Raw genomic sequence first — 10,267 nt, forward strand, 5'->3', positions numbered from 1 at the left:
GTCAGCGTCAGTAGAGTCGGTCAAGACGAGGTGAACCCGAAGTGTCCTGCCGATCGGTCTGATCGGTCGTCTCTTATTGCAGCCTCGGTTGGTCTTTGGCAGCGGGAGACCACGTTGGCTGATTACGCAACGCGCTCGGCTGCGTGGGTGGCGTGAGCGGCGCGCGTGACGTCACACTTTCTTCTGGGTCGCGTGACTAGAAAGTGTGAAAGGCTGGTTGCCTCGCGTGGGTTGGAAGGCGTGCGACCAACGAGTTGCGTTCACAATGTTGTTGTGAACAGCTATATTTATTCAATGTTTAGCAATCAAAGAGCCGATTCTATATTGGCAATATCACTTAATAGGACAAAAATTTAAAATATTCACAGATCATGAACCTTTACGTAATTTCAACATAAAAAATTGCAAAGATACAGAACTTTTACACATATTAAATTACATTTCACAATTTACATTTGATATCGAATATAATCCCGGCATAAATAACTCAGAGGCTGATTGCTTATCAAGAAACCCGGTTCTATCAGAAAACAAAAATGATGAAGGTTCTAAAATACAAATCGTCAACTTCATAACTATGCAAAACATCTTACAGAACCAAAAAGAATTAAAGTAGGACAAACATCGTAGTAAAGAAAATGATATTATATACAAAACCTTGAACAAAAGGAAAAAGGTCTGGTTAACAGAAGAATATGGTATTGCAGCCCTTGAAAACTTACATAGGTCACAAGGTCACATTGGAACTAAACAGATGACACTTACGATTACACCAATATTTTATTTTAAAAATATGCACAAACATATTAAAATGATCTGCAGATCATGCGAAACTTGTATCAAAAATAAAACAAGATTTGGAAACTTTAAGGCGCCATTGTCGCAGTTGGGTCCTGCGTCCAAGCCGTTAGAAATAGTTTCATTAGATACAATAGGCGGTTTCACGGGAAATAAATCTCAAAAAAAGTACATGCACTTAATGGTAGATCAATTAACTCGATATGCATTTATGTCCACTTCAAAAACACAAATAGCAAAAGATTTTATAAACCTAGTCCAAATAATAGAAAAAAGAGGTAAAATTCAAACAGTTCTGACAGACCAATATCCTGGGATAAATTCCAAAGAATTCAAGAAATATTTGAAAGAAAAAAATATAACACTGAGTTTCACAGCGGTAGATTGTCCGTTTTCCAATGGACAAAACGAGCGTACAAATCAACCATTAGTAAACAGAATTCGCTGTAAACTTTACGAAAACCAAAATAAATCATGGACAACAATTGCCGAACAATGCATAAGTGAATATAACAATACAGTACATAGCTCTACAGGTTTTTCACCAAACTATTTGCTCTCGGGAATGGATAGGTCAATCATTCCAAAGAAATTAAATGAAAACACAAAAGAAAATTTAGATGTCAATAGAGCAAAAGCATTAGAAAATTCCATAAAATCGCATAACAGGAATGAATTATACTACGACACTCACACAAATGCAATAGAATATAACGAAAATGATTTAGTGTATATGCAAAATGGGAATAAATTAAATAGAAAAAAAATTAGATCCCGTCCGAACTGGACCATTCAAAATTACAAAAAAATATCTAAATCCATTTATGAAATTGATATCGGTACAAGAAAAAAAGATGTAAATATTTTTCACAAAAGCAAAATGGTCCCATATTCACAACCCGTCCCAGATCCTAACCAATCCTCTCCGGGAAGGGGGGATGTAAGTTTGTGGCCTGTTTACCCAAACTTATCCATGAAAAACAACAAACGCGCTGAACGGGTTACGGAAAGGATAACCAAGAGTGACCATCGCGGAGTCATCGCCTCGGGAGAGAGGGGAGTGATTGACAGGCGCTCGAGACATCCACTAGCGTCATAGTGAATGCTCTGTAAAATATATTGTAAATTATTCTTTTTCATCACTGTTAACTAAGCCTACATTCCCGATCGTCAAAACCGACATTGTTGTTGATTTAGGTGACTATAAGTGTTATAATTATTTTTGTTATTATTTATGTAATTATTTGTGATTGGTGTTAATATAATGTTTTAGTATCGTTTCTACATCAACCCAAGTCGTTGAGACTCAGGAATTATTATTTCCGCAACCCTTTTAAGTTATAAGAGTCACGCTTATAACTTAAACATACATCATATAACCGCTTAGGTGAAGGCCCCCCCCTGCGGTCCTACCTATTACTGAGTCCCGTAGTCACTGCTTTGGCGGCTTATTCAACTATTACAATTCCCCCCCTGATTTTGATATGGCGTTTTAACTCTTTACAATGACAATCAAAATCTTGCGGCGTATAAATAAAAGTCTGAAAATTACATCTACCACTGTGCATTCACCCACTGAGTCATTTCTTAAATTAACTTCACATCTTGTCAAATCCGGTCTTCTTGCTGTACATCGAGTCCTTATCACTAACATAACATTATTCCCAATGTCGACAAGCTTTATTTCCTATTTATTCTACTTCTTTCAACCAATCAGAGAAAGAATATGTCGTCAAAATTTGCTAATTTCGTAACTACCAACAAGTAAGTTTGACCTTATCAAACTTAATCTCCCAGTCGAGTACATGACAGAACTGTTATGTACACGACTGAAGGAGACGTCGAGTGGAGGACACAGTGGGAGCAAGAGAGTCGCTCGCTAGCGGGCATACGGCATAGTCCTGTACAGAAAACTTAGAAATATAGAATCACTACGAGATACCGACAATTGTGTTGATTCAGGTGCGGTACTAAAGTTAATGTAATATTATTTAATTGTAAACGTCAACTTATATTTTGTGTGTTTTAATTACAGTTATTTTACTGCAACTTCACGTGTCGTAATTTCTCCACCTTTCCTCGAAATTACCAAGTCTCTGATTTCGAAACCTACACACAGTCAAGCTTATTTACTAAATTCACAAATATAAAAAAAAAAAATGGAAGGAGAGTCTAGAACAATTGTCTGTCTTTCCAATCCCCCCCTATTCACCAATTTCAATAATTACGTAGGCAGATGATATTTTCTTAAATTTTATCGATTTTAGTTACCTAAAATTTTATCTTTATCATTTATGTCAGTAAGTTGGTAGGCATTTTCTCCTAACTTCTTATGAATTCTATAAGGTCAATAGAAAATATGAAAAAATCTACTTGTCATTTTATCCAAAGCACTAGATTGATGTGGGATTCTTAACAAGACTAAATCATCAATGTTCAGCACGATTCTTGATTTTGTTCTTTGCTGTTTTTTTCGGATGTTAAAATTTTTTGTCAGAGCTTCATTTGCTAACATTATTTTTACGTTACTTGGTTTCTCTTCACCTGTTGGAAATTTTACCATCTGTTCGATTTTATCGCTCGGTTTTTTGTTGAAGTGTAATTCTAGTGGAGTGAAACCTGTACTATGATGGGTAGTAATGTTAAAAAGCGCTTCTATTTGCCTAATATGAACAGCTCACTTTGTATGCCTATCTGCACAGAAGGTTCGAAATAAACGGCCTAATTCTTTCATAACCCGTTTTGTGGGATTTAATTGCGGATGTCTGATTGAAGAAAAACTTATATGAACTCCTTCTTTTTCTAGCATAGTTTTCCATTTAGCATATGTAAATTTGCTTCCGTGATCTGTTAAAATTCTCTCTGGCTTTCCTACCTCGATAAAATAATTTTTTGTTAATTTATTTATTATGCTCAATGTTGTGGCCTTTTTTAGCGTATATAATTTAACATATTTTGAAAATGAAACAATCGTCACTAATATAAATTGAACACCACCCACTGATTCAAGTAACGGCCCATTATAATCCAGTGTCAATAGTTCATCGGGTTTTCTTGCGGATACTCGGCCATATTCTCCTTCCATACTATACGTCAATGGCTTTACTCGCTGACATAGATCACATGACGTCACAAACTTTTTTAGATAGTGCCTCATATTTTTCCAATAGTAAAATTGCGTAAGATAGCTATACGTCTTGAATGCCCCTACATGGCCTAATTTATCATGCATTGTATTTACTAATAGCCAAATCAATTCTGCAGGTATTATTATTTTCCAATTTTGTTGATTAAATTTTTTATGAAATAGTATGTCTTTGTGTATTTTATATTTATCCGCATTAATTTCGTCCACTACTTTCTGCCTAACTAGTTTTAACTGAGTAAGTAGTACAGCAAGGCCGGTTCTGAGTACAAACACCTTCTTTACCGACCGAGCCGCTCCGCGCAGCCCACCGAGGCGCTCCGCGCAGCCCAGACTCAAACCCTTTACCGCTCCGCGTAGCCCAGACTCAAACCCTTTTCCGCGATGACGTCACAGTCTGCCGTACCGAAGGTCAAAACCGTGCAACCTTACCGACAGTTGTATCGGTCGAAGGTCAAAATCCCGCGATGACGTCACAGTCTGCCGTACCGAAGGTCTGTAGTGCTCGCCTGCCGACGGTAGAGGGCGCAACGAGGGGCGAGAACTTTTTTACCGTCCGCATTCTTTTCCCACGATATGACTGCTGATGTGTAACATTAACCACTCCGAATTCCATTCCCACGGTAGGACTGCTGATGTGTAATATCAACCACCCCACATTCCTTTCCCACCTTATCAGCCCCGTGACATTCCAAAATTAATAGTTCCGAGAATTGTTTGTCCCAAATTCAACGTCGCACCGAAATCCTTCGACCGCGTGCCGCTCACCGTCAAGTCGAAACTTGTCGAAAGCATTGTTTTGTCTAAAATCCTTTGACCGCATGCCGCTCACCGTCGAAACTCGTCGGACGATTCCGAGAATTGTTTTTCACTTACTCGGATGTCGGTTTGATATCCAAGGTCGACCGATAGTCGCGGTACATTCAAAGTCATGGATCTGCGGTGTTGGGTTACCATCGCTGTTGGAATGCCAAAAGGTGCGCGCGCATCCGTACAGCTGCCCTATAAAAAGGACGCTCATCACTGCAAACGATCATTACGTCACAACCAGTCAAGTATACGTGAGGAAAGAGCTCAAGATGGAATCCGCGAAGTGTTTGAGATTGATCGTTATTATGGAATCGGCGTTCGAGATTTTATTGGAAAAATCGTCGCCGGCAGAGACTGCAAAATGGATTCGACTCGGAACCCAAAATATCAGGCTTTTGAATAGAATCTTACGCAACAACGCCTCAACGATCGGGGAGAAGACAAGAATTTTGACTACAATCGGAATTCTGAAATCGTTGACAGTCAAATTTCAACAATTGCAGAAAGTGGGTGACGGATTACGAAGCCGACGAAAAAGCGATCGAGTACGGTGGGAAGATTTGGAATCAGCTTTCGAGAGGAGAATTCGAACTGGATCCATCGTCAATTTGAAGCATAAAGATGTGGAGAGATTTCTAGAAGACGCAAAGGTACTAGCTGTGACGAGACTGAAAAACGCTCTGAAGAAAGACAGGAGCTTGAAAGCCAACGTTATCCTGGCTTGTAAAGTTGAACTTAGAAAAGATGATCGCATGGTGAAAGAGATCAAATTTTTTAATACAAGAAATGAAATCATCCTCCAGACAACGGATATCAACGAATGGTTCATCGAAAACGCGACGGAGCGTTTGTTGAAAAAGGTGGAAGATTTCCAGGAAAAGGATTCAGGCTGGTCGCTGACTGAAATAATCAATTTGACTGTGAATATCAACAAGTACGTGCCACTACGAGGCGGTGTCTTCACATACACACCACTACCCAAAGATATTCAAGATAAGAAGGCTGTCGTCAACATCCGTAACAGCGACTCTTACTGCTTCCTCTGGTCGGTCACCGCAGCTCTGTTCCCAGTCGACAACAACAATCCCAGTAAAATTACTTCGTATTCACATTTCAGCTCAGTGCTACAATACGACGGTATGAAGTTTCCTATGTCTCTAGACAAAAACACCATTTCAAAATTTGAGAAGCTTAACGGTCTTTCAATTAACGTTTATGGTATAGACCAAGGTGATCGGAAAAAAAGTGAAATAGTACCGATTCACCTGAGTCAGAATGAGTCTGACAAACCTATGATTCATCTTTTGGCGATAGAAACTGAAACCACTGACGATGACGACGATAGTATGGAAAATTATGAAAAAAATAAAATCTTTCATTTTACTTGTATTCGAAATCTGTCTCGATTAACAAGTTCTCAAATTTCCAAACGCTCACATCAGACGTAGTTGTGCGATAGGTGACTGTCTCATTTTAATTTCGAAAGATGTTTGTTGAAGCATCGAGCTGATTGCATGAATTTAAACAAAACCAAAGTTATTCTACCTACAGATGAGGAAAAAATACTGAAATTCAAAAATTTCAAGCACAAAGAAACCGTTCCATTCTGCATTTACGCGGATCTCGAATGTTTACTGCAACCCACACATGAAAGTTTTGGGGAAAATAGAACAATTTATCAGAAGCATCTTCCGCATAGTATAGCTTACTATCTGCATTGTGCGTTTGACGATTCGCTTTCGAATTTCAAAATTAATCGCGGAGAGACTTGCGTTCAATGGTTTGTGAACGAGTTAGCGGAATTGGCACATTCGTTAGAGGGATACTACAAGACTGTTGTACCGATGGAACCGCTCAATTTCAATCAAATCAACGAATTTCACTCAACAACAGTGTGTCACATTTGTGAAAAACCGTTTACACTTGCAGACGTGAAACATCGTGATCACTGCCATTTCACGGGAAAGTACCGTGGTGCTGCTCACCGAGGTTGCAATCTAAATTACCAAAATTCGCACATTATCCCAGTGATATTCCACAATCTGTCGGGTTACGATTCACATTTTCTGATCAAAGCACTGGCTACATCGTTCGAGGGCACAACTGAGCTTCTACCCGTAAACAAAGAAAAGTACATTTCATTTACAAAATATGTCCAGGGAACGGATATAAAGTTTAGATTCGTAGATTCGTACCGTTTCATGCCCAGTAGTCTTGAGAAATTAGCAACGTATCTCGGTGATGATCAAAAAACGATAACAAGTAAATTTTATCATAGCTCAGATAAATTTCAGTTATTGACCAGAAAAGGAGTGTTCCCGTACGAATATATAGACAGTTGGGAGAAGCTCGAGGACACACGGTTACCATCCAAACAACAATTTTACTTAAAATTAAATGATCGGGATATATCAGACGACGACTATGCACATGCATGTAAAGTTTGGCAAACTTTCAACGTTCAAACTTTGGGAGAGTATTCGGACTTGTATTTACAGACGGACGTGTTTTTGCTGGCCGACGTTTTTCAAAACTTTCGACAGAGCTGTTGGACGACGTACAAACTGGACCCGTTACATTACTACACAGCGCCCGGTCTGTCGTTTGATGCAATGTTAAAATGTACAGGCATCGAACTCGAGCTTCTCACCGACATAGACATGGTTATGTTTATCGAAAAGGGTATTCGTGGTGGTGTGTCACAGTGTTCGAACAGATACGCAAAGGCCAACAATAGATATATGGGAGAGGAATTCGATCCTGAGGTCGAAGAATCTTATCTCATGTACTTTGACGTTAATAATTTGTATGGTGCTGCTATGAGCTTTGCTCTGCCATACAGTTCCTTCGAATGGTTATCAGACTTCGGACAATGCGACGTTCTTACCATCTCGGACGATGCGGAGTTTGGTTACATACTGGAGGTTGATTTGGAATATCCTGAGGAACTGCATGAAATTCATAAGGATTTACCACTGTGTCCGGAGCACTACATACCTCCGATCTCGAATAGTAAGCAACCGAAATTGACGCCCACGCTATTTTCCAAGAAAAACTACGTTGTTCACTACCGCGTTTTGAAACAATGCTTACAATTAGGCTTAAAATTACTCAAAATTCATAGAGTTCTCAAATTCAGGCAAACCCGGTGGCTCAAAAAATATATAGATTTAAATACCGATTTGCGAAAAAAATCTGACAACGAATTTGAGAAAAATTTTTACAAGCTAATGAACAACGCAGTTTTTGGCAAAACTATGGAAAATGTTAGGAAGTATAGAGATGTCAGGCTGATCACGAAATGAGATGGAAGATACGGTGCTAGAGCTACCATAGCCAAACCCAATTTTCACAGCTGCACCGTTTTCGACAAAGATATAATTATCGTTGAAATGAGTAAGACGAAAGTCAAGTTGAATAAACCATTGTACGCAGGTTTTTCCATCATGGATCTGGCTAGAACATATATCTACGATTTTCATTACAATTACATTGAGCAGAAATTCGGCAACCGAGCAAAATTAATGTACACGGATACCGACAGTTTGATTTACAATTCTACCGTCCCCGACATATACGAACACATTAAGGAGGACTTGCACAAATTCGATACTTCTGATTATCCGCTTGACAACGTTTACGGAATACCTCGAGCAAACAAAAAAGTTCTCAGCTTGATGAAAGACGAGAATAACGGGAAAATCATGCTCGAATTTGTAGGATTAAGAGCTAAGTTGTACGCATTCCGAGTCTTGGGAGATGAGAAAGACAATAAACGTGCCAAAGGTGTCAAAGGATCAGCGTTGAGAAAAATAACTTTCAACGATTATTTGGAATGTGTTCTGAACCGTGAAAATCTATCCTCAAATCAGCATTTGATCATGAGTCGAAAGCACGAGGTATACACCGTAGAACAGCAGAAAGTAGCACTGAGCTAGAATGACGACAAGCGGATCGTGTTACAAAATACAACCGACACGCTTCCGTGGGGCTACAAGCCTACACCTTAGCTTTGTAATTTATAACTGTACCATGTCTGTCGATTGTCTAAAAAATAAAGACGCATACTTGTTGTGTGTCGGATATAAAATAAAGAGGGACATACGTTTTTACAAAAAATTCATTCATTCAAAAGTTACATGTCCGATTCGTTGATCCAACTGTTGTGTGTATTGTCAAAACCTAACAAGTAAACGTATATTTTTCTTCCACGCTTCTTGAGCACCTTCTCCACCAGATAGATATCCGGATGCTTAACCTTGAGGAGCTCTTGTTCGTAGAAACCACCAGCGATGGGTTGATCTCGGTAGTCTTTGAGCTTGTACGTCACAGGATGAGTATTTTCCACCCGACTTATCGTGAATATTTCAGTCGTCCAATTGGGAGTGTAACCTTTCTCGAAGACATTTTTGAATTTGCTGATTCGAACTTTGTCGCCTGATTTGAACTTTGCCGATACGGTAGGTATCGCTCGAAGCCCTCCGTACGCCTGACGTAATAACAGCCTCTTGTTTGCAACGGTGACATCCGACGGTTTCATTCTTATGGTTCGGTGTTTGACGTTGTTGTAAGCCGAAACCAAATCGGATAAAATATCGAGCCACTTGTAGCTTCCTTGCATGCTGAACCGTGTCCACATTTTACCTTTCAGCGTGCGATTAAAACGTTCACTGATCGAAGCCTTCAAATTACTGTACGTGGAGTAAAGTTTGATTTCGTAGCGTGTCATAAGCGATTCGAATTTCGAGTTGTAAAATTCCGTTCCTCTGTCGACGTGTAAATTTTTCGGTACCCGTCCTTGGACAAGCACAGATTCCATTGCCTTCGTAACATCATCTCCAGACTTGCTCTTTATCGGTACAGCCCACGCATACTTTGAAAAGATATGAATGACTGTGAGCATGTACTTGTAACCTTTGTTTTGTCCAGCGTACGACGTCATATCAACAAGATTCGCCTGCCAGGTCTCGTCGATGCCGCGCACGTCTACACGTCGACGCGGGTAATTCCGGCGTGCAGGCTTATGCAGTTCCGTCACCAGTGCTTGCTTTTCCTCGTTCATATTCCAACGCTATTAGTCTGGTGTCCAATTTGGAAATGATTTCCGCGTTTCGAATCGACAAGTCTCTGTCTGTTTTAAAGTCTGTCTAGAAGGTATCCAAGGCTTTCTCCGTGGTGATCTCCAAAGCTTTGATCATTTGATCGAGGTTGTCGATTTGTTTTTGTAGCACGCTGAATTTTCGTCTCAAGGTTTTTAAAGTTACAGCATTGTTCGGCTCTGCGGGATCTGCGACGTTGCACAGTCTCTTGTTCCGTATATCGTAATGCCCGTCCGCTGTTATTTGAAACCCGACACCCGGAGGACCGCGAGTGCTCGCGGTCGTGTTTTTATTCAGCTGACGTCCAAACACGTCGACGCTCATCTCGGTAATGAATGCAAAAATGACGGGAGCTGCTTAATAAATGATTCCTGCTTCGCGTAGCTCTTCGATAATGGAGATTATTTCGTTATTG

This window comes from Neodiprion pinetum, chromosome 3 (assembly GCF_021155775.2).
Source record: "Neodiprion pinetum isolate iyNeoPine1 chromosome 3, iyNeoPine1.2, whole genome shotgun sequence".
In the NCBI taxonomy this organism is placed as follows: Eukaryota; Metazoa; Arthropoda; class Insecta; order Hymenoptera; family Diprionidae; genus Neodiprion; species Neodiprion pinetum.